Below are 27,191 nucleotides of genomic sequence, written 5' to 3'. Positions count from 1 at the left end.
GATGAAAGCGTAAAAGTAATGACTTCCCTAACCTGAGCTGCTGCATTTGGGCATTGCATTCAAGCAATCAGCATTTTTACAGCATTGTTTTCAAACTGTTTTCTACAAATATTGCCTGTTATTCATACTTATATAGATATCCATACAGAAATACAGATACACATAATCATGTACACATATATAGGTACAGATGTATGTATTACATATCATATTATATTCATTTTTATTGCAAGTGCTGAGCCAATGAAACACACTGCTGTTGTCCAATGGAAACATACTGATGAACACAAAGGAGGGTGTGCTAGAGAGGTTGAGGCAGGCAAGCAAATTATTCCCATGCTAATTAATAGTAATCAGCTGTCTTTGGGAGTTACAGTGGGGTCATTACCTCCACTAAGGTCAGACTCCTATTCAAAGGTGCCCCTAAAAGAAGTCTGCTGGGCATCCCTGAAGCCAGGAAGGGTTAAAGACTGTTATTCTGCATGCTCTAGAAAGAAGATTCTAAAATTATTTGAAGTTCAGTCTTATTTGGCTAAATATTTTCTAAACTTTTGATTTTTTCTGTTATAAATAGAATAGTTTAAACTGAATGGTTGTCAACAACTTTTTTTTTTCTAAATTGTAGCATAGTACAATACTTGCACATAATACTGTATGTACTATATTCACACTGGTACAAGTTGTACAACATATGACCACATCAATTTTGATGCTTTGGGACATACATAAACTGTTCTGCTTCAAAAATAAAACATAGTCTTAAGGTCTGTAGTAACATTTCCAGAGTTGTGCATCAACAGCACCTTCAAATCCATATTTGTTTATACATGAACATGGGCCCTTCTCAGCTTACTAATGATAACGAAAGCATTATCAATACACTTTTTCATTGCAGAGGCATTCTATGCATCAAGTCCATTTGACTGTCTAATGGCCATATTCTCAGCATATCATGTATATGAATATATATGATGTTGTTACAGCGCCATGATCCTCACTAACACTACTCGTATGTTCCTGCACAACACATGCAAGACAATTTCTTGCTTCACCCTATCACTAATGTGGACTCAACGTACATGTTAAATTAACCCTGACTAGATCTATTCCTAGAAACCCAAGAAAATAGCACCACAGAATGTTCCACTTCAAAGAGTATATGGGACGGTTCTCATAATGTAAATAATAAAATCTGTTCATCAGGTTTCAAATAAAGGCCAGTATGTAGATTACTATCCACAATCTTTAAGGCAGTAAAGAAACAGAATCTGTTGTGGAGTAAAGTATTTTTTCTTTCCCCTTCTGTTTATTTTCCTCCTGTTTATTGCAGTATCCTAGGTCTACCTGCCTCTCATACAGCCCCCAAACTATCTCTGTTCTAAGGCTGGAGTCTGATGGAAACCTAAGGGAATCCGGGGGGGTTGTGCCACTGACTGCTTTTACTAGGGCATTTTTTTTTTCATTTATGACTTACCCTTTAATCCCCCTCCACACACTCATTTGTTTTATTCAAATGCTACTCCCCACTAAGGACTATACTTCCCCACAGGGAATACCTAGATGAATGCCCTCCCACCCTAGGATGGGCATGTTAATGCCTTTTTGGCAGTACCATAGTTATCTAAGCTGCTAATCAAACCCAGTACACCACAACACTGGCTTGGATAAAGTAAATGTTGAACTCCATTTCCTTGGTTTAGTGGACTGCATGAATTCAATTATTTGCAACTGCCATCCCACCCATAAAGTACATCATCAATAAAAGACTTCTTTAAAAAATATATTTAGTATAATATGGGTTAAACTACTTAAATATGCACATAGCTTCCTAACAGATTAAACACAAATACACATATGTTGGGATCATTACACTCTCCACTGAAGTTCCTTTCAAAGGATGTCAGCAAAACTAATAATACTGCATAAAACAAGCAAAATGATTTATCCTTGAATTAGAAAAAAGATAGTGTTGGGAAAACATCTTTTGCATATCTTGAAAACTCTTGCAGTTAGGTGTCACCACAAACAAAGATGTAACAACGTAAAGTGGCAAGCAAAAAAAAAAATAAAAAGAATGAAATCATGAAATTAACAATAAAGAAAAAACAATGTCTATTGGAAAATGATAATTACTCTGCCCATTAAACCTGCTCACTGCCATACTCGCCAAAATGTCATCAATTCTAACCTTAAATGCATTCATCACATTTAAGTCTAATAGTTATTACTATTTGCTAAATATCAAAATCCATGAAAGTTAATCCAATCTTAATCAACACTCCTTAATCCAATATTATGACTGGTCTGTTTGCAAATTGCTCAGATGAAATAAAAAAAAAAAACAGCCTGCGGAATCATTACTGACATGTTCCTCATTGTACATATAGCTTGACAGGATTCTTACAAAGACAGAATAAAACAGAGAGATGGTTTAAAGACAGGGACACAAGGGATATTAAACTAATTTCTCTAGCACGCACATTCATTAAATGTCTACTTAAGATGTAATTTCTCAGTAAAATGGCAAAGTTCAAATAAGCTATCTTACTCTGAACCAAGAAAACAAATAACTCTCTTTGCAATATGCCAAGTTTAGAAAAATATAATAAATAGTTAGACAGGTTGACTACTATATTAGTTTGTTTAATCACTACAGTTTCATCCCTAAGGTATATAGCTCAGCCAGTGAATGTGTGTTCAGTTTGCACAATGCAACTCACTGATGCAAAAGCCTGCCTCCTATTCCCATTTACAGCTATAGCCTCGGCACAAGATTCCAAATTTTGCTCTTGTCTTTTGCAAAAAAAAAAAAAACTGTGATTCCAAACCCAGGTAAAAGAAAAAAAAATTGAACAGTACATCACTATGCAATGTAAGGATTTCTTTTTTTTTATTAAATTAGCTCTTGTGAAATAGACACACTTAAATTTATATAAAAGTAATCAAACCACATTAACAAGCTCACATTTACAAATGTTACAGGATACATAATAATACATGTGGTGTATAATCTAAGTAACATTACATCAATTATTTGATTCCTACTTAACCTCATTCCTCCTCCAGAACATTTTCTGGATCTATTGTTCCCACAACTTCCATTTTTTTCCCAAGTAATTTTCTCCTACCCTTTTCTGACACTCATTTGCTCACCCAATATTCCTGACAAGAGTACTCTGTAGGGAATTTTTAAAGTCTGTCTGCTCAATACACTCTCAAAACATATGTTCCCAGTTGCTTCTTTCTTCCCCATCACACTTCCAACATTTGCCATCTACCTGATGAAAAATATAAAAGTATAAAAGTATCTATGTAAATGCTTCTAGGCAAAAATCCTACATCTTCTCAACTTTGCTGCATATTTAGGAGCCACACATTTGCCCTCAGATTGTTTTTGTGAAATGCATATCTAATCTCAACTTCACAACCTTTTCTGACCTCTTCTTATTGATTCCCATAGTTATCATGCAGTATTTTATATTCTCTACTAATTATCCCCTTTTTAAACAGCAGCTTCTGTTCTAGATTCAATTAAATATTCAACCAGAGCATATCTTTCATTTAAGATTCCCCTATCCCCTTCTCTTTGTCTATATTCTGATATCAATCTCTAATACAGAAGGCAATCACTAGCCTGCAATCCAAATGTCTTCTTGGTTTCCTCCCATTATATTATCATTCTTTCTCTAATTATTTATTCCCAGTTCCTTGGCTTCTTTGCCAGCTTCCTCTAGTAAATTCCAGTGCCCACTTGTCTGTTCTCTGTACCCCTAATTGCAGTCATTCCTACTGGCAGGATCTCCTTTCTCCATTCCAGTGTTGCTTTAGTTCTTGGTATGCTTTATGAATTTAATATTCTGTATGACTGTTATTCTCCTTAAGGATCTGCATCCAAAATCTCATTCTTTCCTTATTAATTGAATTATCCCCTGCTACATCATCTCTTTCCACTTTGAATTACACCTTTCTGTTTGTGTTATATACAAGAGCCTTAATTGTGTAGCTTTGAAATATCCCTTCAAATCAGGTAATTCTAAACCTCCTTGTTCTGTTGGCAGGATCCACTTATCCCACTTGACTCTTGCCCTATTTCCCTCACAAATAAAATCCTTCAACTCTATTAATTACACTCCAAAACTTCTCCTCTGGTTGATAAAAATATGCCTGACCTGTGTTTTAAACTAAAGGAACTAAAAGATTTTCATTGCTTATATCTTGCTATCCATATCCATAGGCAAGAGCTTCCCATTTATCAGTTTTTGTATTATCTTTTGTTTAGTCTCCTCCCACATATCTTTAGCTGCCATGACATTGTCCTTTTTTTAATCCATAATCCTAAATACTTTATTTTATCATGTCCCCATAAATATGGGCATTACTGGGCCGATTCATGTATGGGCACATAGTTTATAGCTATAGACTTTGTTGAATTTCTTAACAGGACAGTGCATTTAGAACAAAGACAAACAGCGGCATCTTGAACTTCCTGCTGATTTCTATTCTCTTGAATGCAACTTACCAGATGCATTAAATTACTGTCAGTTAACCAAGAACAATGGACAGTAAAAAGAAGTTGTCTTACCATAAAGTTCCATCTGTGTTGTTGATCTTCTTCCATTCATTACTAATGGGTTCAGTTCTGAGCCCCTCGGAACCATGTTGGCCTAATACTAAGCTCGCGTACACCAAAAACTCTCGACCTAAGCTGCTACCCACAATGCCCTTCTCCCTGTTACCTCAGATCGGGTTTGCATAAGACATATAGAAATAAAGCAGAGGCCATTTCTGCTCAAAATCTCTGACACACCACAAGGACCCATGAGATCTACCAGGAGCCTTTGGTAGGTGATGGAGTGTGGGATGCCAAGAATGGAAGATCAATAACACAGATGGAACGTTATGGTAAGACATAACTTCTTCATCTGATGTTGTTAATCTTCTTTCCATTCATCACTGATGGGACAGAATCCCAGGCTACCTGAGAAACTTGGGTGGCCCTTATGGAAGAACATTCTTGAGCACCATTGAGCCGAAGACCGCTCTTCCCCTGGAGACCATATCCAACTTGTAATAGGGTTGAGAGGGTGGCCTAATGGTTAAGGTGTTTGCCTTACAAACACAAGGTGCAGGGTTTGAGTCTCACAAGGGATAATTGGCTAGGCTTAAAATGGCTCGCAAGGGCAGTTAGGTTAGTACTAATCTATGAACCTATAATGTTTGAAGAAAGTGTGTGGTTTAGCCCAAATGGCTGCTGAGCAAATGTCATCCATAGAGGCTCTGGAGTGAAAAGCTACAGAGGTTGCTATAGCTCTAGTTGAATGTGATTTGATATTGTGAAGTCTAGGCTCATTTGTACATGAGTATGAAAAGGAAATACAATCTCTGAGCCATTTCGATAAAGTAACTTTTGACACAGCATATCCCATCCTTGGGCCAGAGAAGGGAAGGAAATAAAAAGTTGGTCTGTCTTGCGTATAGATTTAGTCCTGCCTAGGTAAAAACATAGTTGCCTATGCACATCCACGGAGTGTAGGCAGTATTCTCCTTTATTGGAATAGTTCGGGGAAAACACTGGGAGCTCGATAGACTGGTTCACAGAAAAATCAGAAACCACTTTGGGAAGAAAGGATGGATTAGTACATAGAGATGCTCTGTCTTTATGAAATATCAGGTACGGTCTCTTAATGCATAAGGAATGTAATTCTGAGATCTGTCTAGCTGAAGTGACAGCTACCAAAAAGAGAGATTTCCATGAGAGAAATTTGAGATCACATTTTGCAGCAGGCTCAAAGGGGGGCTGAGAGAGAGACTGCAGTACTAGAGAGAGATTCCACGTCTCTAAGGGATGTCTAATTGGAGGTCTGCTGTGAAACACTCCTTTGAGAAAGGTTTTGCACAGGTGAAGGGACATAACTGAAATGCCCTGCACTCCATTATGAAAATTGGAAATTGCTGCTAAATGGACTCGTATGGTAGAGGCTGATGCTCCATTCTCAAAGAACTCAGAAAGGTATTGAAGGATGACAGAGACCGGGACTGAGAAGGGATCTAGCATCCATTCTTTAGACCAAAGAGAAAACCTTTTCCATTTATTTCTGTAAAGTTTTCTGGTGGATGGTTTATGGGAGGCCAGAATGATATCGCGAACAGGTGAGGAAAGGGCTTCCTGCCTGGCAACTAACGGAAGTGGAGAAGCCAAGCCATCAGCTTGACAGTGGACAGATTCGGGTGAGTCAACCCTTGGGGGTGAGAAAGTCTGGACGAGTGTCCAGGATCCATGGAGGCTGTAACAGATGAGGCTGGAGGAAGGGGAACCACACTTGACAAGGCCAGAATGGGGCAATGAGGATCACCTTGCATCTCAACCGAGTGGCTTTCTTTAAGAATAGATGTATCAAGGGAATTGGGGGATAAGCTTAGAGGAGACCCGTGGGCCAATCGTGAGTCAGAGAGTCTCTCGAGGACTCCCCACTCAGGGGGAAAGAGGGCAAAATAGCTGCTGCATTTGTTGTTCGAAGGGGAGGAAAAATAGGTTGCAGCAGGGCTGGCCCCATGGGCTGAAAATTTATGCCGTCACTTTGGGATTGAGAGACCACTCGTGTGGAAGGAGACTGCATCTGCTCAACCTGTCCGCAATCACGTTGGAACTCCCTGGGATGTGTATTGCTATAAGAAAGTGGTCGGAAGCTATCACCCAGTGCCAGATTCTCATGGCCTCTCGACATAAGGGGTAAGATTTGGTTCCTCCTTGCTGGTTGATGTACCAGACTACTAACATATTGTCTGACTGAATTGCAATCGTTCCAGGGGGAAGAAGCGGATGTAATGCCTGCAATGCTAATAGCACCTCTCAACTCCAAACCACTGATATGCAGGTTGGCCTCTAAGCTCGATCATGTGCCTTGGACTGTCTTTCCCTGAAAATGGCCCCCCCATCCTATCAGGGAAGCATCCGTGGTCACAGTGGCATTGGGTTGAGGGGTCTGAATGGGGCAACACCAAAGTTCTGCATCTGGCCTCATCCACCAGAGGAGATCTTGCTTGTAAGAGTTGTTTATGAGCATCTGTGAGTTTAGGGGATGGAGATTTGCAAACCACTGGGACAACAGAAGCCATTGTAACAGTCTCTTGTGTAACCTTGCCAGAGGAACTATCGGAATGGCTGCATTCATGGACCCTTGAGCCTGGAAAACTTCCCTTGCTGATACTTTTTTTGACAGAGTATCACACACACTTGCGATCTTAACCTTTGAAGTCTGTGAGCCGGCAGAGATACCAGGCAGGATCGGGTATCGAAAACTGCCCCTATAAATTCCAGCTGTTGGGTAGGTTCTAAGTTGGATTTCTCCCAGTGTACAGTGATGCCTAGGGACTCCGCTAGTGAAAGGGTGTATCAGAGGGACATAGTCAGAAGATGCTTGGTGGGGATGGAGAGGAGCCAATTGTCTAAATATGGAAACACCTGGAATCCTTAAAGTCTCAGATGCTAAACATTTCGTGAACACTCTGGGGGCCATCGAGAGACCGAATGGCAGGGCTCGGAACTGGTAATGAATGGCTCCTAGCTGGAAGCGAAGAGACTCCTGGAGTGTTTGTCCATTTTGATGTGGTAATACAAATCCCGGAGGTCTATCGAGCACATCCATACATCCTCCCTTAAAAATGGGAGAATGGATTGAATAAAGACCATGCGGAACTTGGTTTGTACAACTGATTTGTTTAAATGGCTGAGATCCAGAATGGGTCTCCAGTCCCCGGTCTTTTTTGGCACTAAAAAGAATCTTGAGTAAAACCTGGATCAGCACTGGTCTGGAGGGACTGGCTGGATGACTCTTTTTTGACACAGATTTCTTACCTCTGAAGCCGCTTCTTCCCTTTGAATGGGTGGAACGTTGGGAAGGTTCTTTGTAGGTTTTGGACGGGAGATTAGAGAGATGTAGGAGCCTCTAGAGATTATGATCTGCACTCATCGATCATTTGTAATAGAGCACCAGGCAGTTTAGTGCAGAGAAAAACGAGCCCCGACTGCTTCCAGAGGAAAGCAATCGGGCAACGCTTCAGGAGCGTTGATAAGACTGCCCAGAGAATGAATCCCTGGAGTCTTGGTTTCAGGTACCCCCCTCTGCCCCTAAAGGGGCATCTTCCACCACTGGAACTCCCTCTGCCTCTGGGAGAATCCTTGCCACATGCGTTACAGAAGGGACCCTGAGATTTCTTGTGCGAGATTTTCCCACTCCTCTGGTTCCTGTAAAAAGAACGCTGAGGCTTGGCAAAATGTAGGACAATGGCAGACAGAGTCTTTCCATCTTGCTCGCACCTGGCCAGCATGTCCTTCACTTTAGAACCAAATAAGGAAGATGGTTCAAAAGGGGTGTTCAAAAAAGAGAAGTCACAGATGTGCATCCAGGCATGATGCCTCATGACTATGCCTGCACCCGAAGCTCAAGCCACCCCTTCAGGTGTGTGGGAAAGCAGCCTCATACACGAACTGGAAATAGATTCAAGGGTGGTAAATTGAGAGGCAATCTTGTCCCGTGCCTCATCAGAAACTTGACCCGCGAGGGATCCAGAAAGTTCAGTAATCAAATCTCTTTGGAGCATCGTGAAATGTGACAAGTAGTTCAGGGACCAGACAGCAAAAGTCGCCGAAGCAAAGACTCGCTTCCCCAACCTGCTGGTTGGGTGAACAGCAGGACTTTCTACAGCTAGATCCTTTTTAGTGACCGCCACCACCACCAAAGCATCAACTGGCAAACCTCTGGACCAATGTGGATGCTCTTCCGGGGGAGGGGGGATCTTATCAGGTCTCCGGGGAATGGCCTCAATAGAGTCAGGGTTCTGCCAAGCACACTGCACGATGAGCTGGATTAACTCATTGACAGGTGGGGTCACCCAAGAGGTAGAAGGCCGGGAGCAAAAAGCCTGCAGGAACATGGTCTCCTCTGAGGAAGGGTTGGAGAGGCTTCCAGCCACCCCTCTGTTTTAATATTTCCAGGAGGTCTCCAAAGGAGACATCATCCATGGGTGACCATGGGGACCCCTCCCAATCATCGTAGTCCGTGTCTTCTGTCAAAGACTCTTCAGGAGAGTCTATGTGCTTCCTGTTGCATGCCTTCTTCCAAGGAGGTTCTTCAGTGGGAATATCTGAGGAAGACTCGGAAGGATGGGTACCCTGAACTGGGGTTTCCTGAGGCTTCTCCTCCCGGTGGCCTGGGGGGGCGGCTCATGGTAGCTGTAGCTCAGAGGGAGCAGGGTTCATAGGTTCATACTAGGCTATCTGCCCTAGGGCATTTATAAGCCTAGCCAGAATGTGTTTGGCTTTCGCCACCCATTTTAAATTTATTTTGCTATGCCCTTTTTCGAGGTTAGTATACTGTGCCTCTGTCTAACAGTGACACAGAAGTGATACCCGGGGTAAACCTACGATCTCCCATCCACTCATCAAGATTCCTCTTGAAGAGAGTCAATGAGGGACTCTGCCTAACCTGGACTGGGATTTTATTCCAGAGTGAAGGGAGCCTCTGGGTTATGAATCTGTCCCTCCAGCATGTCCTATTTATTTCAGTGCTGAGGTTCAAGTCTCTCGAGCGCGTAGCTCGATGGGATTTGGATTTTCTGAGGTGCAGCACGTCCATTAATTCTGGGTTGGACATGGCTTTATACGTCAGGCACAGATCGCCTCTGAACAGGCGGTATGCCACTGAGTAGAGCTGGAGTTTCTTTAACCGTGCAGCATATGGCATCTGTTTGAGCCCTTTGATCCTCTTGGTGAGGTAATTTTGGGGTCTTTCCAGTTGCTGCAGGTGTCTGGTAAGGTACATCCCAAAAGGGGCATTGTACTCAACTATGGGCCTGATGAGGGATGAGTAAAGAGGCACGATGACCTCCCCTGATCTAGATGTGAATCCCTTCATGATTAGGTGGGCTATATAAAATGTTTTTCTAACCACTTTGGCCACGTGGTTGTCAAATGAGAGATTGCTATCAACTTGGGTCCCCAGGTCCCTAATTACTTCTTCTGTACTTAATGGATTACCACCTATGTGGTAATTTGTGGGCACTTTGTTTTTGCCCAAGGGGATGACTATACACTTTTTGGCATTTAGCTTGAGGCCATGGCTCTGGCACCAGTTGTCTGTTTCTATGAGGCCTTTTTGGAGGATGCTTGTGTCAGCTGGAGAGTCGATTACGGCGCCCAGTTTGCAGTCATCTGTGAACTTGGTCAGCCACAGTCCTTCCGTGTTGGCCTGTACCTCCGAGAAATATATACCGAACAAGAGAGGTCCCAGGACTGAGCCTTGTGGGACACAACTTGTAACTGGTTTGGAGTCTGACATGGCTCCAGCAATTCTAACCATGTGGGTTCTGTCCTTGAGCCAGTTTGCAATCCATCTAGTGACATAGGGGTTTATATTTAAGCTGGTGAGCTTATCTATAATGCCTGAGTGGGGTATTGTATCGAAGGCTTTTGCGAGGTCCAGGTAGGCTGTGTGGACCACCTTCCCCTCGTCAATCGCCTTGGTGACTGTTTCAAAGAAATCAACCAGGTTTAAGAGGCAGGATCTGCCCTTAACGAAGCCGAACTGGGTAGGATCCAGTGTCTGTAGGTCCCCAATATCTTTATTTATGAGGTCCATGATGATCCTTTCCATAGCTTTGCAGACCAAGCTAGTCAGGCTTATGGGGCGATAGTTTCCAGGATCCGTTGAGGCACCACCTTTATGGAGAGGGACCACTGTTGCTGTACACCACTCTTTTGGCACATATCCTGTAGTAAGGCTGAGATTGAACAGTAGTTTTATGTTTGGGTTTAGCTCTTCTTGGAGTTCATGTAGGATGCAGCCCGGTACAACGTCTGGTCCCATTGATGCTGTGTTTTATGCTTTGGAGAGGGCAGCTCTTACCTGAGCATCTGAGATGTCAGGGGGGCAGCACTCTGCTGGGATAGATATTTGCCCTTTTGGTGGGGAGGGGGGGGGGGAGAAGTTTGCGCTGAACCTGTCAGCTAGGATGTTGGCAATGTCTGTGGGTTCAGTGTATTTTTTGTCATTTTGGACTAATTCTGAGCATATCTGGGAATTACCACCCAGGTTCCTAACATAACTAAAGAAAGCCTTGTGATTATCCTTAGTGTCCTGTGCAATTTTTCTCTCGAAGCTGGCCTTAGACAATTTTATGAGTGCCAGTAGTTTTTTGCCAATACTGATCAGTGATGCCTTCCCTTTTTGGGATTTTGCTCTATCATTTAGTAGCTTCCTCCTTCTATTGTATAGTTTGTTTATGACTGGGGTCCACCAGACAGGACGTCTGCCTTTGGAGGATTGGGTCTTGGTTTTATTTGGGATCGCATGATCTATGCATTCCTGAAGGTGTTCATAGAATGCGTTTATAAAGGATTCTGCGGTCTGGGCCATATTTTCCACAGGCCCGGGGGCTTTGAAGGATTCCACCTCGGTTTTGAGGAGTGTGAAATTTGCTTTAGAGAAGTTTTTCACTGTGGTTTTCTGGGCAGGGGGTGGGGTCGGGATGTGAATATCCAGTGAAATTAGTTTATGGTCTGATCTTACCAGTGAGAGATACACTTCTGGTCTGGAGCATAGAGTCCCCATGTTGGTGATGATCAGGTCCAGTATGTTTTCCCCTCTTGTGGGAGTGGTAACAAGTTGTTCCATAGCATTTGAGTTTATAAATTCTAGGAACCTTTGGGCTAGGGTGTTGGAGCTAGAGTAATGCTCCCAGTCTATGTTTGGGTAGTTAAAGTCACCCAATATAATGGTGTTTGGAGAGACCTTCATATTTTCCAGTGTTCTCAGGAAGGCCGAGTGGGGTTCCTGTGTTTGGGAGGGTGGTCTGTAGCAGGCGATAAACTGAAAGGCAGTTTTACCTACTGTTAGTTGCACATGGATAGTCTCTGATGCTTCGTGCTTTGCCACCAACCTGGAGGTGTGGGTATCTTTGATGAATATCAATACTCCCCCTCCTTTTGTGGTTCAGTCCAAGTTTTGGGGCCGAAAAGCATGGTATGAGGTATAACCTGGTAGTGCTGGGGTGCTCTCGGGAGCCCTGAACCAGGTTTCTGTTACTGCACATATATCGATGTTCTCCATGCTAAGGAGAGTTTCGAGTGCGTGCATCTTGAGGTTTAGACTTCTGGCGTTGAGTAACATTACTCTTAGTTTCTTATCCCTTGTGATACCTATGGAGGTGGTGAAGTTCCGATGTTGGAGGAGCGCTTCCCGAAGCAACCACCCTCTCCATCACCCAAAAAGCAGGCCCGTCCGAAGAGGAGTGGGAGCCCAGAACCGAAAAGGACAACCTCGGAACCGGGGTCACACCCCGCTCCGTCGGACCCGCTCCCAGGGATGGAGCCTCAAGCAGGATTGGGGCAGATGTTATCCCTGCATCCAAGGGCGGAACCGATAAAACATTCGGAACCGTGCCCTGGACCGAGGACTCTGCCCCCCCCAACCATGAGTCTAAGGAAGGGACAGTTCCGTTGGAACTGAAAACCAAAGGGTTGCCTCGAAGCCTCAGTGACAGTCACTGTTGGCACCGAGGAACGGGGTTCTACAAAGGATGTCTGAGCAATGGGGTTCGGAACCGATGGGTCTGAAGGAGGCATATACGTCGGAGTCCTGGGAGAGACAGACCCAAGTCCCAGAGGGGGATGAGTCTTAGGAACATTTGGTATCCCTCTGGCCATCAACAGCTTATCCAACAGGCGCACCACATCAAGTTCGGATAGACTCCTGGTGGACCTCGTGGACACTCCTGAAAAGGAGTCGGGTCCGTCCAAAAAGGGACTGTACATTTGACCCAGGAACGGATCCAATGAAGGGGAGTATCGGGTCTGTGGTGTCTGCGCTAGTGGCACTGTAGTCTCTAATTTGGAGACAGGTAGCAAAGGAATCAGTGGAGTAGTAAAAGGGCTCGGTGCAGAAGAGGTGCTCAGAGTTGATGTCATCGGTTCCAAAGGAATTGCATGGGTCGGAACTGTTTTCAGTGCAAAGTTGGTGCCGTAGCTGTCGAAGGCAAGGTCAGTGCCGTAGCTGAAGTGAAAGGCAAGGTCAGTGCCATAGCAGTCAGTAACGAGGGTGGCGCAGATGTCGAGAATCCGGTAATGTCCATGGCTTGAGTCATAGTAGTAAACGAAGCACAGCTCTGAACAATAGTAGTAGTCGGAGCCAAAGTGGCAAGTCTATGCTCCGAGAGTGTTCTGTGGGCCTTATGTTTATGGGTCTTACTCCTATCACCAGCTGGTGAAGAGGGATCAGAATGTGGATGTTTCTTGTCCTTCATTGGAGGGGTTGAGCCCTCCAACACAGATAGGGCCTCTGAGAAAGGAGAAGCGAGAAGGCCTTTCAAAATCAATTTATTTTTCCTTTCATTCAGCATCCGCTGACTGAAACTTTGGCAAATTTGCCATGGGGGTTTAACAGAGAGGTGAGAAACCCCCACACAATAAACACAGTCGTCGTGAGAGTCGCCTTTTGGGAGTTTACCATTGCAAGTGGTGCAATGTTTAAACCCCAAAGTCCCTTTTTTATCAGACATTTCCACACAAGTTAACAAGAATATTAAACACCTAAAAAGCCAAGAAAAGGAAGAAGAAAAGGAAAGAAGATACCAACCAATGGTATCAAGTGATACCACAAGGGTAAGGAGAGGGTGTACCAGCGATGGTAAGAAGAATTACCAATGGGTAGAGCTAGTTAGGAAAGTTACAATAACAGTAAAACGAGTGAAATAGAAGGGAAAATATGTAGAAAGTGACTAAATAAGGGATAAATATCCAAAAATACAAAAAATATCACTTAGCTTGAGAGCTCGGTGAAACGCTTCTATATGGCTACGCGGCAAACGAGATCTGAGGTAACAGGGAGAAGGACATTGTGGGCAGCAGTTTAGCTCGAGTGCTTTTGGTGTACGCGAGCTTGGTATTAGGCCAACAACGGTTCCAAGGGGCTCAGAACCGAACCCATCAGTGATGAATGGAAAGAAGATTAACAACATCAGATTTAAAGTTCTGGCCCCAGCATAGGAAAATACTACTGCCGCTACAAAACAGAATACTAATCATCAGTAAAACCAAGGGTGTCTTGTCAGATGCTTGCTCCATGGCTATCATCTGAGGTCAGGTATAAACAAAGCCAAAATGGCTAAAATACTTACTTACCATGCCAGTTACACCAAACTAATTGAATTGCTAGAAACAAATACACAACAGCAAGCAATAGAGCAAAAGCCAGCTATCTTTCAGCAGGGTAGAACAAATTACTTAGTAAGCTCAGAGGCTTGTTCATGAGATGAACAAATTAGCTGGCAAAACTAGAAAAAGTAACAACCTCTCATTGATACACAGTAACACATTTAGCTCTTTTTTTCTTTTATCTTCTGTTAACAGGGTAAACCTCACTAGGCACAGGGATTCCTCTCAGAAGCAATCATTAATCATAGGTTAAATGTTTTGCTCAGTAGTCACACAGTAGTTGAATGAAGGCCGAGGGACTCAAAGTAAACCCAAGACTCCTAGATGAAATTCTCTATTTACACTCATAATTCTCTGTGCTACACGGACAGATCCATCACGTATAACCACTGCATGTTTTTTTTTTCACTAAATATTCTGAACTCTAAGCTAATACCACATCACCTTCTCTGACCAATCAAACAGCTAAATGAACAGGGTCAGCTACTGGTCACCTTACAGGAAGAAAGTAAATGGCTAAAGAGCTACCAAATGATGGAGTAGCATGTTCTGATGCACTTAATGCAAATCTCTTAAGGGCATGCAATGCATTTTATCCATGCCTTTCCAGCATATAATTAACAAGTCTTTTCCAATATTTTCTTTCTTGGTCTCTGGAAAGTAAATACTGAACAGGGACCTTCCCAGCAAGTTTTACTACAGTATAAGCCAGTCTCTCTTCTATCACTACTTTCTGAAGTTCCAGAAAAAAGTATCAAATTATCTAAAAGACTCCCTAAAAGCCACAGTGCCCTAAATAAGCACCTATTCAGGCATGTCTAAGGGTCAGCTCCCGGTGTTTTCTCCTGTCTACTTGATGAATCTGTGCATCATGGGGCAATGCAGAAATTGCCTCATGTACACAGACAACCCTCTCCTCCTACCACCCAACACTACAACCTGTGAGAGATGCACTTATATAGCCAAACTGGAAGCAAAGCTCTCTTCACCCAAGACTGGACTAGACAGTCAAGAGGAGAAGGTAAACACTTGCACCACACCACACTCATCACATAGTCCCTCAAAACCTACACCACCAAAACACACACATAGAAACACAAAACACACACCTACATTCGTGGAAACTCTCAATAAAAATCTACCCAAACAACAGGGACCTCCAAAGCAGAAACGCAAGCAACCTCCACCCCCCAACACAACCCAAATGAAACATAGCCCACAAACTCAGTGTGCCACTCAACCACAGCCCATAAGGCATAACAACGTACCCAACACTCTAGTCATAGGTGACTCTATAGTCAGACACACTGATGTTCCACTCACCAGGCTAAACAAGGAGCAAGTTACTGTCAGCTGCCTGTCGGGTGCCAGGATCCGCCACATAACACATGTCAGGTCACTCCACAACAAGTACAAATACAACTCTGTCATTGTCCATGTTGGTGTGAATGACCTGAGGCGTACCTCCCTGGACTACATGAAAAGAGACATGGAGGAGCTGTCCAATCTTGTATCCCAAGCAGGTATGACCCTAGCCCTGAGTAGCATCCTGCCATCACCCATAATGATACCACAGTACAAGGACAAAATGATTGACTTCAATAATTGGCTAAGCTTCTGGTGTCATTCTAAGGGGACCAAGTATCTGTCTGCCTGGGATAACATGATCGACAAACCACGATGGTTTGCCAGAGATGGCCTGCACCTGTCGCCCTTGGAATTCCGGATACTGGCTAAGGCTCTTGACACCCCTATAGTGCCTTTCTTAGGCAAGGTTCAAGTGACAAATTCACCACCGTAACAGGTACAAGCAGGCAAAATCTGAGGGTAATGCTACTCAATGCTAGGAGCCTAAACCTCAAAATGCACTCACTCAAGGCACTCCTTAAAATGGAGAACATCGATATCTGTGCAGTGAAAGAGACCTGGTTCAAGGCTCCAGAGAGCACCCCTGCATTACCAGGCTCTAATTCATATCAAACCTTTCGGCCACCTAACCTGGTCCGAAACATTAAAGTCGGAGGCGTGTCCATATTCATTAAGGATATCCACACCTCCAGGCTAGTTGCTCAGCATAATGCATCCGAGGTTATCCAAGTGCAACTAACTCTGGGCAAGACCGCAATCCAAATTCTAGCTTGCTACAGATCCCCCACCATGCCCCAGGATTCCCACTCCTCTTTTCTAGAAGTCCTGCTACGTGGCACACCTCATCATAAAAGGGTTCTCATCCAGGAAAAAAGAGGTCATTGTTCCCCTCTACTCGACACTCATTAGACCCATTATAGAGTACAACACCCCTTTTGGAATGTACCTCAAAAGACATCTGCAGCAGCTGGAAAGGCCATAGAAGTACCTCACAAAGAGGATTACTGGCCTCAAACAAATGCCCTACACTGACCGCCTCAAAAAACTCCAGCTTTACTCCTAGTTCTAGGACATTGTTGCCCCTGGTGGGGGTGTGGATAAGTTGATCCAGGGCATTGGAGTTTATGAATTCTAGAAATAGTTGAGCTAAGGAGTTGGTACACAAGTAATTTTCCCAGTTAATGGTGGGGTAGTTGAAGTCGCCCATTATTAGGGTGTTTGGTTGAACCCTAATATTTTCCAGTACATCTAGAAAAGAGGAGTGGGAATCCTGGAGCATGGTGGGGGATCTGTAGCAAGCCACAATTTGGATTGCAATTTTGCCCAGAGTTAGTTGCACTTGGATAACCTCGGATACATTATGCTGAGCAACTAGCCTGGAGGTGTAGATATCCTAAATGAATATGGACACACCTCCGCCTTTGGTGTTTCGGTCCAGGTTACATGGCCAAAAAGTGTGGTATGAGTTATAGCCTGGCAGTGCAGGGGTGCTTTCTGGAGCCTTGAACCAGGTCTCAGCCACTGCACAGATATCGATGTTCTCCATTTTAAGGAGTGCCTCGAGTGAGTGCATTTTGACATTTAGACTTCTAGCACTGAGTAGCATTACCCTCAGTTTTTGCTTGCCTGTTCCTGTTATGGTGGTGAATTTGTTATTTGAACCTTGCCTAAAAAAGGCACTATAGGGGCAGCAAGAGCCTTAGCCAGTATCCGGAATCCCAGGGGAGACAGGTGCAGGCCATCAGTGGCAAAGCATCGTGGTCTGTCGACCATGTCATCCCAAGCAGACAGATACTGGATCCCCTTAGAATGACACCAGAAGCTTAGCCAATTGTTGAAGTTAACCATTTTGCCCTTGTACTGCGGTGTCATTCTGGGTGATGGCAGAATGCTACTCAGGGCTAGGGTCATACCTGCCTGGTCTACAAGATCGGAGAGCTCTTCCATGTCTCTTTTCATGTAGTTCAGGGAGGTACATCTCAGGTCATTCACACCAACATGAACAATGACAGAGTCATATTTGTATTTGTTGTGGAGTGACCTGAGTGCATGGGTTATGTGGCAGATCCTGGCACCCGACAGGCAGCTGTCAGTAACCTTCTTCTTGTTTAGCCTGGTGAGTGGGACATCAGTGTGCCTGACTATAGAGTCACCTATGACTACTGTGTTGGGTACGTTGTTTTGCCTTATTGGCTGTGGTTGAGTGGCACACTGAGTCTGTGGGCTATGTGTCATTTGGGTTGTGTTGGGGGATGGAGGTTGCTTGCGTTTCTGCTTTGGAGGTCTCTGTTGCTTAGACAGATTATTATTGAGAGCCTCCGTGAATGTTTGCGAATGTTTTTGTGTTACTATGTGTGGATTTTGGAGGTGTACATTTAGTGAGACTATGTGATGAGTGTGGTGTGGTGCAAATGTTTACCTTCTCCTCATGACTGTCAAGTTCAGTCTTGGTTGAAGAGTGCTTTACCTCCAGTTTGTCTAGATAAGTGCATCTCTCACAGGTTGTAGTGTTGGGAGGTAGGAGGAGAGGGTTGTCTGTGTACATGAGGCAATTTCTATATTGCCTCAAGATGCCCAGATTCCTCAGATAGACAGGAGAGAACACTGGGAGCTGACCCTTGGATATGCCTGAATAAAAAACTATTTTCCTCTAGATAAGTGTGGAAAGTGAGTACAAGAGCTGTTTTTCTCTAAGCAAGTGAGGAAAGTGAGTACAAGAGCCGTTTTTCTCTAAGCAAGTGAGAAAAGTAAGTACAAAAACTGTTTTCCTTTAGCTATAGTAATTAGTAGCTTATTTAGTGCTTACAAGTTCTGAAAAAGTGCTGAGCATGAATAAGCAAATTTAAGTGCTAAAACTAAGAATCTGTATCTGCACTAGAGTTACAGGAAAGAAACAAGTGCAAATGCAGGCTTTCAAATCAGAAAGTTGAGAGAGATGGAAGAGATTGCCCAAACTGCCAATAACTACAATTTCTGGGCCAGAACCACTCCTTATGTGGTAGACAGGCTACCTAGTGCTTACCACTCCCACTGCTAAGCTAGAAGGCTTCCCTCCAACACAGAAAGGCTTGGGGGGTCTCAGAAGTTTACATACAGTCCTGGATACAGCAAATCTGTATCTGGAACACTGGTTACAGGAAAGGTAGGAAACAGGCTTACAGTTTTTTTTTTTTTTTTTTTACAGAAAAGTAGCAAAACAGTAGTAAAAACAATTCACATACAGTGCAAGCTAGCACACTTGATTTGTTGTTGTTGTCTTTTGGCTTTTCCCAGTTAGGGGTCGCCACAGCGGAACTCCGGTCCGCTAATGATTGGCAGTAGATTTTCACGAACGCCGAGGTGCCAGCTCGACCTTCAACCTTCAGTGAAGGCACGCCCATTTATGCATGTCTTTCAAATGCCCACCAAACCACGGGGAGGACATGCGGACTCCACACAGAAGGCACTCCCCCGCACTCCCGCCGAGAATCGAACGGGAGAACCTCTTACTGTGAGACAACAATGCTACCGGTGCACCACCGCGGCATGTAAGCTAGCACACTTGATTATGTAGCAATATTAGACCAAACACAGTTTAAAAAATACAATTAAATTAAAAGGGACTAAAAGCAAGTGCAGAAAGAGGTCATTAGGTAGAATGTGGTAAAGAGATGGGACTGGGGGAGTGTCCCAGATCAAATCTACAGTGGGGCGGGCAACTGCAAAAGCCACCAAATTTAAACTACAAACCAAAAATAGGGAGGGTGGATGGGACAAAACAGTTTCAACAGAGATCTAAGCAACAACTAACAGTACAAACTCTAAAACCAAAAAAATATACTCAGCTCTGTATATTTGCAGAGAGCATGAAAGGCAGTCTCTCAGAACACAGGTTCCAGCAATTAAATGCAGGCTGTTACTAACAGGTCAAATTAAGTGTTCCTTGAGTTAGATAACACACAAGCTGTAAAAAACAGTTATACCAACTGAAGACACAGCAGAAAATGGGGGGTGGGGAAAACAGTTTCAACAGATGTCTAAGCAACAATTAACACTAACACCATGCCTCAGGATTCCCACTCCTCATTTCTTGATACACTGGAAAATATTAGGGTACAACCTCACACCCTAATAATGGGCGATTTCAACTACCACACCAATAACTGGGAAAACTACTCATGTACCAACTCTTGTGCTCGATGTTTTCTGGAATTCATAAATTCCACCACCTTGGATCAACTTATCCACACCCCCACCAGGGGCAACAATACCCTAGACCTGGTCATTACCAACATGGGCAACTGGTGTTCCACACCAGAGGTCAATTCCTTGTTGGTCAGATCCAACTACAAGCTAACCACCCTAGACAGCCACATCCCACCCCCACCCCCCATTAGGGAAACCACCGTAAAAAATTTCTCGAAAGCCAACTTCACGCTTCTTAAGACAGAAGTGGCAAACTTCATGACACCCATGCTGACGGATAATAGAGGTACGACTGCTGAATCCTACACAAATGCACTTTATAAGCACTTACACGAGTGCATGGATCGTGCAATCCCTAACAGAACCAAGATGCTATCCTCCAAAAAAAGGAAGCCAATCTGGTGGTCCCCTGCCATAAACAAACTCTACAACAGAAGAAAGAAACTGTTGCAAAAAAAGAGTAAAATCCCATGATTAGAGGAACTCCCTGGTCAGCCTCAGTAAGAAGCTGAGATCCCTCATAAAATCCTCCAAAGCTAGTTACAAAAACAAAATTGCCACTGATTCTAAAGACAACCACAAAGCATTCTATAGCTATGTCAAGAATCTCAATGGCAACACTCAGATCTGCTCTGAGTTACAGCACAATGGCACTAAATATACAGAACCAAATGATATTGCCAACATCCTGGCAGATAGGTTTAATGCTAACTTTACCTCCCTCTCATCTCCTAAAGGGCCCATCTCTATACCGGAAGAATGCAAAATTCCTGTAATCACGGCTGCACAGGTAAAAAAAAACCACACTCTCCAAAGCCAAGAACACAGCATCCATTGGACCTGACAAGATCCCAGGCTGCGTTCTACATGAACTACAGAACAAACAGGCACCCCATCTAAGTACCATGTTCAATCATAGCCTCACCTCAGCCTTTGTGCCCACTGAATGGTGCACAGCAATGGTTATCCCACTCCACAAAGGGGAAGCTACCATGGACCCTGGGAACTACTGCCCCATTAGCCTGATGAGCTTGGTCTGCAAGGCTATGGAACATATCATCATGGAACTTATAAACAATGAAATTGGTAATATCCAAACTCCAGACCCTACCCAGTTCGGTTTTGTAAAAGGCAGATCATGTCTCCTAAACCTGACAGACTTCTTTGAAGCGGTCACCAAAGCTGTAGATGAGGGTAAGGTGGTTCACACAGCCTATCTAAATCTAGCCAAGGCTTTTGACACCATCCCCCACTTTGGAATTGTAGATAAACTCACTAAACTAGGTATAAATCTCTATGTCACAAGATTGGTTGCAAACTGGCTCACTGACGGAACCCACACTGTGAAAGTAGCAGACTCCAAATCCAACTTCAGACCAGTGACAAGTGGAGTACCACAGGGTTCAGTCCTGGGTCCCCTCCTGTTTGGTATCTACTTCTCTGAAGTACAGGCTAACACAGAAGGTCTTTGGCTAACAAAGTTCACAGATGACTGCAAACTAGGAGCCATAATCAAAACTCCTAACGATGTGGACATCCTACAAAAGGGCCTCACTGAGACAGATGCCTGGTGTCAAAGCCATGGCCTTAAGCTCAATGCCAAAAAGTGCATTGTCATTCCTTTTGGTAAAAACTCTGTACCCATGAACTACCACATAGGCGGTAGTCTGCTTAACACCGAAAGTGTGATGAGAGACCTTGGGACACAGGTGGACAGTAGTCTCTCTTTTGATAATCGCATCGCTACAGTAGTCAGGAAATCCTTCTATGTAGCACACCTTATCACAAAAGGTTTCTCATCCAGGAAAAAAGATGTCACTGTTCCCCTCTACTCATCACTCATTAGAACCATTATAGTTTACAACGCCCCTTTTGGTATGTACCTCACAAGACATCTACAACAACTGGAAAGGTCGCAAAAATACCTTACAAAGAGGATTACCGGCCTCAAACAGATGCCCTACTCAGACCGTCTCAAAAAACTCCAGCTTTACTCCGTCGCATATCACCTACTCAGAGAAGATCTCTGCCTAACATACATGTCACTTGAACCCAGAGCTGTTGGACATGCTCCACTTAAAGAAATCCCAATCCCTCCGAGCTACACACTCTAGGGACGTAAACCTTGTCACTATAATAAACAGAACATGCTGGAGGGATAGATTCCTATCCCAGAGACTTCCCATACTCTGGAACAAACTACCTATCTATATCAAACAAAGCTCCGCATTAGCACTCTTTACAAAAAATCTCGATGATCGGATGGGAAATAGGAAATTCACCCCAGGGATCACTTCTGTGGCTCTGCTCAACAGGGGCACAAGAAAATAATTTTCTTGGGTGGTGAAAGCCAGGCTACCATTTGGCTAGGCTTATATAGGCCCTAGGGCCAATAGCCTAGTACCTACCTATGAACTACTCCCAACAGCCGTCTGAGAAACTACCTTCATAACAGATCATTCAGGATGACACCCAGACAGACACGTTCATATACAGTTAAAGTCCCTATAAGTGTCTCCCATTAAGCTAGCCAGGGTCCCTTATTAATTACCACCTTCACTACAGCATCTGAAATGACTTTTTTAGTGTCCAATATTTTAAACAGATGATATCTTGACAAATCTGCTTAATTAATTAGCCACACCCTATTCCAGGACCTTACAAACACATTCCATTAGGTTAACAAGCTAGGTTTTAGCAAGAATACCGCTTCAACTCAATCTGTGCTCCACATCCCTTCCTACTTATCGCTACCCCCATGTGCACACTACTACTGCTTTACAACCACACAGACACTCTATCTCTACTAACACTTCTCTGTATTTGCACTTCTCACTTACCAAACTGTTCCCCTTACAACACCACTCCATATTAAACTCTACCTCCTAGTACACACACACTTCCACATAGGTACTTTCACTCTTTCTTCTACACATTCACACTTAAACTTCCTCCTCAGTATGACCATTCCCACCCTCACAATGCTCCTTACCCTTGTCTTCACACCTCTTTTTTTGTTTCTATCATACCTCACTTCTTATCAAACTGAAATTCATCCTATAAATCATCCACCTACAGCTATTCACTATCCTACAGACTCAGAATCCCATCATTCCTTCTTTCTATCTCCCTCTCTGCTATACAACTTGTACTCATTCCTATCCAAGATCAAATTTTCCCCCCAACCCCCTACACCCCTAAAAACGAAACCTAAATATCACTTTGTCCTCCTCACTATTCCTACTTTACTCTATGCCAACAATTCCACACTCCTTTCAGGTGACATTCACCCTAACCCAGGCCTTCTCTCCAGCCCCTCTTCAAAAACCCTATCCTCACAACCTCCCTCCCCTCCCCCCTACCCTCACAACCTCCCTTCCCTCCCCCCTACTTGCTCAAACACGTAATCCTGTTCTCATTAAATATTCACAGCATTCTTAACAAAGTCAGTGAACACCATGCAAGGATGGCCCACAATTTCCCTGACATAATAACTCTCACAGAAACATGGCTCAAACCTTTCATTTCAGATAATGAATTTCTCCCCATGATACAACATCCTTCATTTAGACAGACATCATAAGAAAGGAGTAGGTGTTGCCATAATTTATTCTAACAACATTAAACTATCTTCATTTTCCATCTCACCCCACAGTTTTCACCCTGTAGAACTTCTTGCAGTGAACTGCAAACTCAACAAACTCAAAATACTAACTACAGATGCCATATACACTCCTCCTGGAGAAAATGCTCCCATTTTGGAACATTTTCTTTCCTAGTTCACACTCAACATACCCAATGAAACCACTTTGCTAGGTGATGTCAACATCAACTGGCAATCCCTAAATTCAAATTCCTCCAACTCAAGTATTAATTTACACGGCTTCTCCCAACTTATCTCCATCCTTACCCACTACAACAAGCCTACCAACTCCAGTTCCATCATTGACTGCATCCTTGTATCCCACCTGGACCTATACCATTACCCTAAAACAATATCAGATTCCATTAGTGACCACTCCCTTACTTGCATCCAAAGATGCTCCCTTCCCCAAACTAGGTCCCACAAGTTCAGAGTATGTTAGAGCCTCTCCAGTTTCAATCCTGACATATCCTTAACAAGACACTCCTTTCCACAAACTGGTCCTTCCTTTCACAACAACCCTGGATGAGGCCGTACAAAAATGTAACCACATTTTTCTTGACATACTTAACTTCCTTACTCCCCTTAGGAAAATCTAAGTTAAACCTCTCTTCTCAGCTTGGCTGTCTCAATCCACACGATCACTAATGATGAAGTGGGACAATGCCTGGAAACTCTCACTCAAAACCAAATCCCCCTCATCACCAAACCTACAAAGAACTTTGTAATTTAACCAAAAAAACTTTTCCACAATGACAAGAAAAAATGTTACCTAAAACCTCAGATATGCCATCACAACAACCCCAAAATATTTTGGAACACTATCAACAAGATCCTCCATCTTGTACTGGGACTTCATGAGCAGAGCAATGGAAGCATTTACTTTCCCTGATATAAGGTCAATTAGGAGTATACTTGAGGAATCGGAGGCAAAAATTAAAGTGGGTGGGGTCCTCTCCGATAACTTCTGCTTGAGTAGGGGAACCAGGAAGGGTTGTCCACTTTCCCCTTTGTTGTTTGCATTATATTTAGAACCACTGGCAAAGAAAATAAGGGACTCAGAAATTCAAGGATGTAACTGGTATGGTAGTCAGGAAAAGTTGGCTCTATTTGCAGATGATATTATTTTATACATGACAAAACCAGAAAGGGACATTACAGTGTTGTGGAACATTTTAAGACAGTTTCAAATCTACTCAGGATACAAAATTAAAGAAGCTAAAACAAAGGCAATAGCAGTAAATTATGTACTCACACACAAATTGGTCCAACAATATCCACACTTATGGGGACATGATAAATGAAGCATTTTGGAGTATGGATTAGAAATGACTCTGTAGTGCCAGCTAAGGATATGTGGGAAAAGATTAAACAGAAGATAATACAAAAAATGAGAAACTGGAAGCTTTGTTATACAGTTATGGATACTAAGATACAAGCAATTAAAATGTTTTAATCCGTTTAGTCTTATACACAGATCACGCATATTTTTATCAACCAGAGGAGAAGCTCTGGATAGAAATTAAAAAAAAGAGTTAAAGGATTTTATCTGGAAAGGGAAGATAGCAAGGGTCAAGTGGGATAAGATGATTCTTCCAATAGAACAAGGCGGACTAGGATTACCCAATTTAAGTAGTATTTTAGAGAACTACAGTTAAGGTTCTTATACATAGCACAAGCAGAAAACTATAATTCAAAGTGAAAAGGAATGATGATGACATGGGGGGGAAGCTCAAGAAATACGGAAAGTTTGGGATTTTGGATGCAGACTCTTAAGGAGAACAATAAAAATCATAAAGAGTATTATATTCATAAAATAGCAGGAAGTATTCTAAAAACTAAACAAGTACAAGAATGGAGGAAAGAGATTCTGCCGATAGGGATGACTGTGGTTAGGGATACAGATAATAGGCAAGAGGGGGCTGGAATTTATTGGAGAAAACTGGCAAAGGAACCAAGGTATTGGGAGCAAATAACTAGATAGGGAAAGGTAATAGAATGGGAAGAGTCCAAGAATTTTTTGGACTGCAGGTTAGAGATTGCCTTCCCTATCAGGGATTGATATCAGAGTACAGACAAAGAGAAAGAAATAGGGAGTCCTAGATGAAAGACTAACACTGGTAGAGTTTTTTAATAGAATCTAGAACAGAAGCTGCCATTAAAAAAGGAATAATTAATAGGGCCTATAACATATTGCACAATAATTATAAGAATCAATCAATCAGAGGAACTTAGAAAGGATTGGGAAGAGAGATTGGATAAGCAATTCACAAATAGACAATGGAGGGATATATGTATATCTCCCAAATATGCAACAAACTCTAGAAGATTTAGGATCTTTGTCTGGAAGTATTTACACAGGCATTTTTATACCCCAAAGTAGACTGCAAAGAATTTTTCCTCAGGTGGATAGCAACTGTTGGAGGTCTGATGGGCAAGAAAGGGGCTGGGAACATATTTTTTGGGAATGTAATGAGCTGGCAGACTTTAGGGATTCCCTGCAAACCACTCTGTCAGAGATGCTGGGTGAGCAGATTGTATTGACTGGGGAGATGATTTTTTGAGTTATGATACAGAACTGGAATTGCCTAGACATAGGAACGCCTTGCTGAGTCAAATTATGGTGGCTGCCAAAAAAGCAAGTACTAGAAGTGAATATAGTAACAGAGATAAAACAACTGGAATTGGGATCTTCAGAAAATGGACAGAGCAAAATACATAGAAAAAAAAGGGAACTGTGAGAACAATATATGCAGAGAAGGAATGAGGTTTAAGAGGCAGGATTTGAATGAGCCATATGAAGCTTAACTGACAGTGACTGGACAGATTATAACTGATGAATAATGTTTGCAACTACAGTTGTTTCAGTGGTGGCTGTGATGCATAATGTTTGCAACTAAAGTGGTGTCAATGTTGTTTGTTTCTTATTTATATAAATGTAAGTTTGCCTATGTCATACATGACAATTTAATAAAGATGTTTATTCTAAAAAATGATCCTCCACCATGGCAACCCCACAACACCTAACCCCTGTCCCAACAACACTCCCCTTGAAATTGCCACTATACTTAACTCCTACTTCATCAAAACTGTAAGTAAATTAAGTCTGACCAGCAACTCCTCCAACTCCACTGCCCCCCCCACAATACAAATAAGTTCCTTCTTACTCAAAATATTTCCCACTTACTACATAAAAACTCTCCTCCTCAAACTAAAGCCATGCTTTCCCTCCATGGATAAACCATCTTCCCTCTTCCTTAAATTTGTGCTAACTCCATTGCCTTCCCCATCTCTATCCTTATCAATTGGTCCATCGCTGAATGTACTGTTCCCACAATCTGGAAACAATTCTTTGCCATACCTATCCACAAAGGAGGGAACTCCACTGAACTCTCAAATTACCAGCCAACAGCTATCCTGTCACCCTTCGATAAATTACTGGAAAAATGTGCACACAAGCAAGTCTTGGAGTATCTACTCCAAGAAAATCTACTCACTTCCATCCAACACGTCTTCTGTCCCTCCCACAGCACAACTATTGCCCTCATTTCTTTTACACACACTATCTCCCAAGGCAGAGACAATAACAAACTTGTTTCCGGTCTCTTTCTGGACCTCTCTAATGCATTTGACACTGCCTCTCACCCTAAACTCCTTTCCAAATGCTGTGACCTCTGGCTGTCTGGTACATGGTTCTCTAGCTACCTCTCCAACAGACAGCAGTCTGTAAAATGACTGTCTTCATTCTCTCCCTTTCTTCCCATTAAAAAGGAAGTTCCTCAAGGC

The 27,191-nt window shown here is 43.0% G+C and overlaps 1 protein-coding gene across 1 annotated transcript in view; it reads right to left on the bottom strand.

Annotated features, from left to right (window-relative positions):
* Positions 1-27,191, bottom strand: part of PPFIA3 (PTPRF interacting protein alpha 3) — a 2,479,399-nt gene that overhangs the window by 2,049,267 nt on the left and 402,941 nt on the right. The window lies entirely within an intron of this gene.

The sequence above is a fragment of the Protopterus annectens genome, chromosome 9.part0 (assembly GCF_019279795.1).
Source record: "Protopterus annectens isolate FY-2018-M chromosome 9.part0, PAN1.0, whole genome shotgun sequence".
NCBI classification, from domain to species: domain Eukaryota; kingdom Metazoa; phylum Chordata; order Ceratodontiformes; family Protopteridae; genus Protopterus; species Protopterus annectens.
The sequence above is the reverse complement of the archived record's forward strand: the minus strand, read 5'-3'. Positions and strand labels throughout refer to the sequence as shown.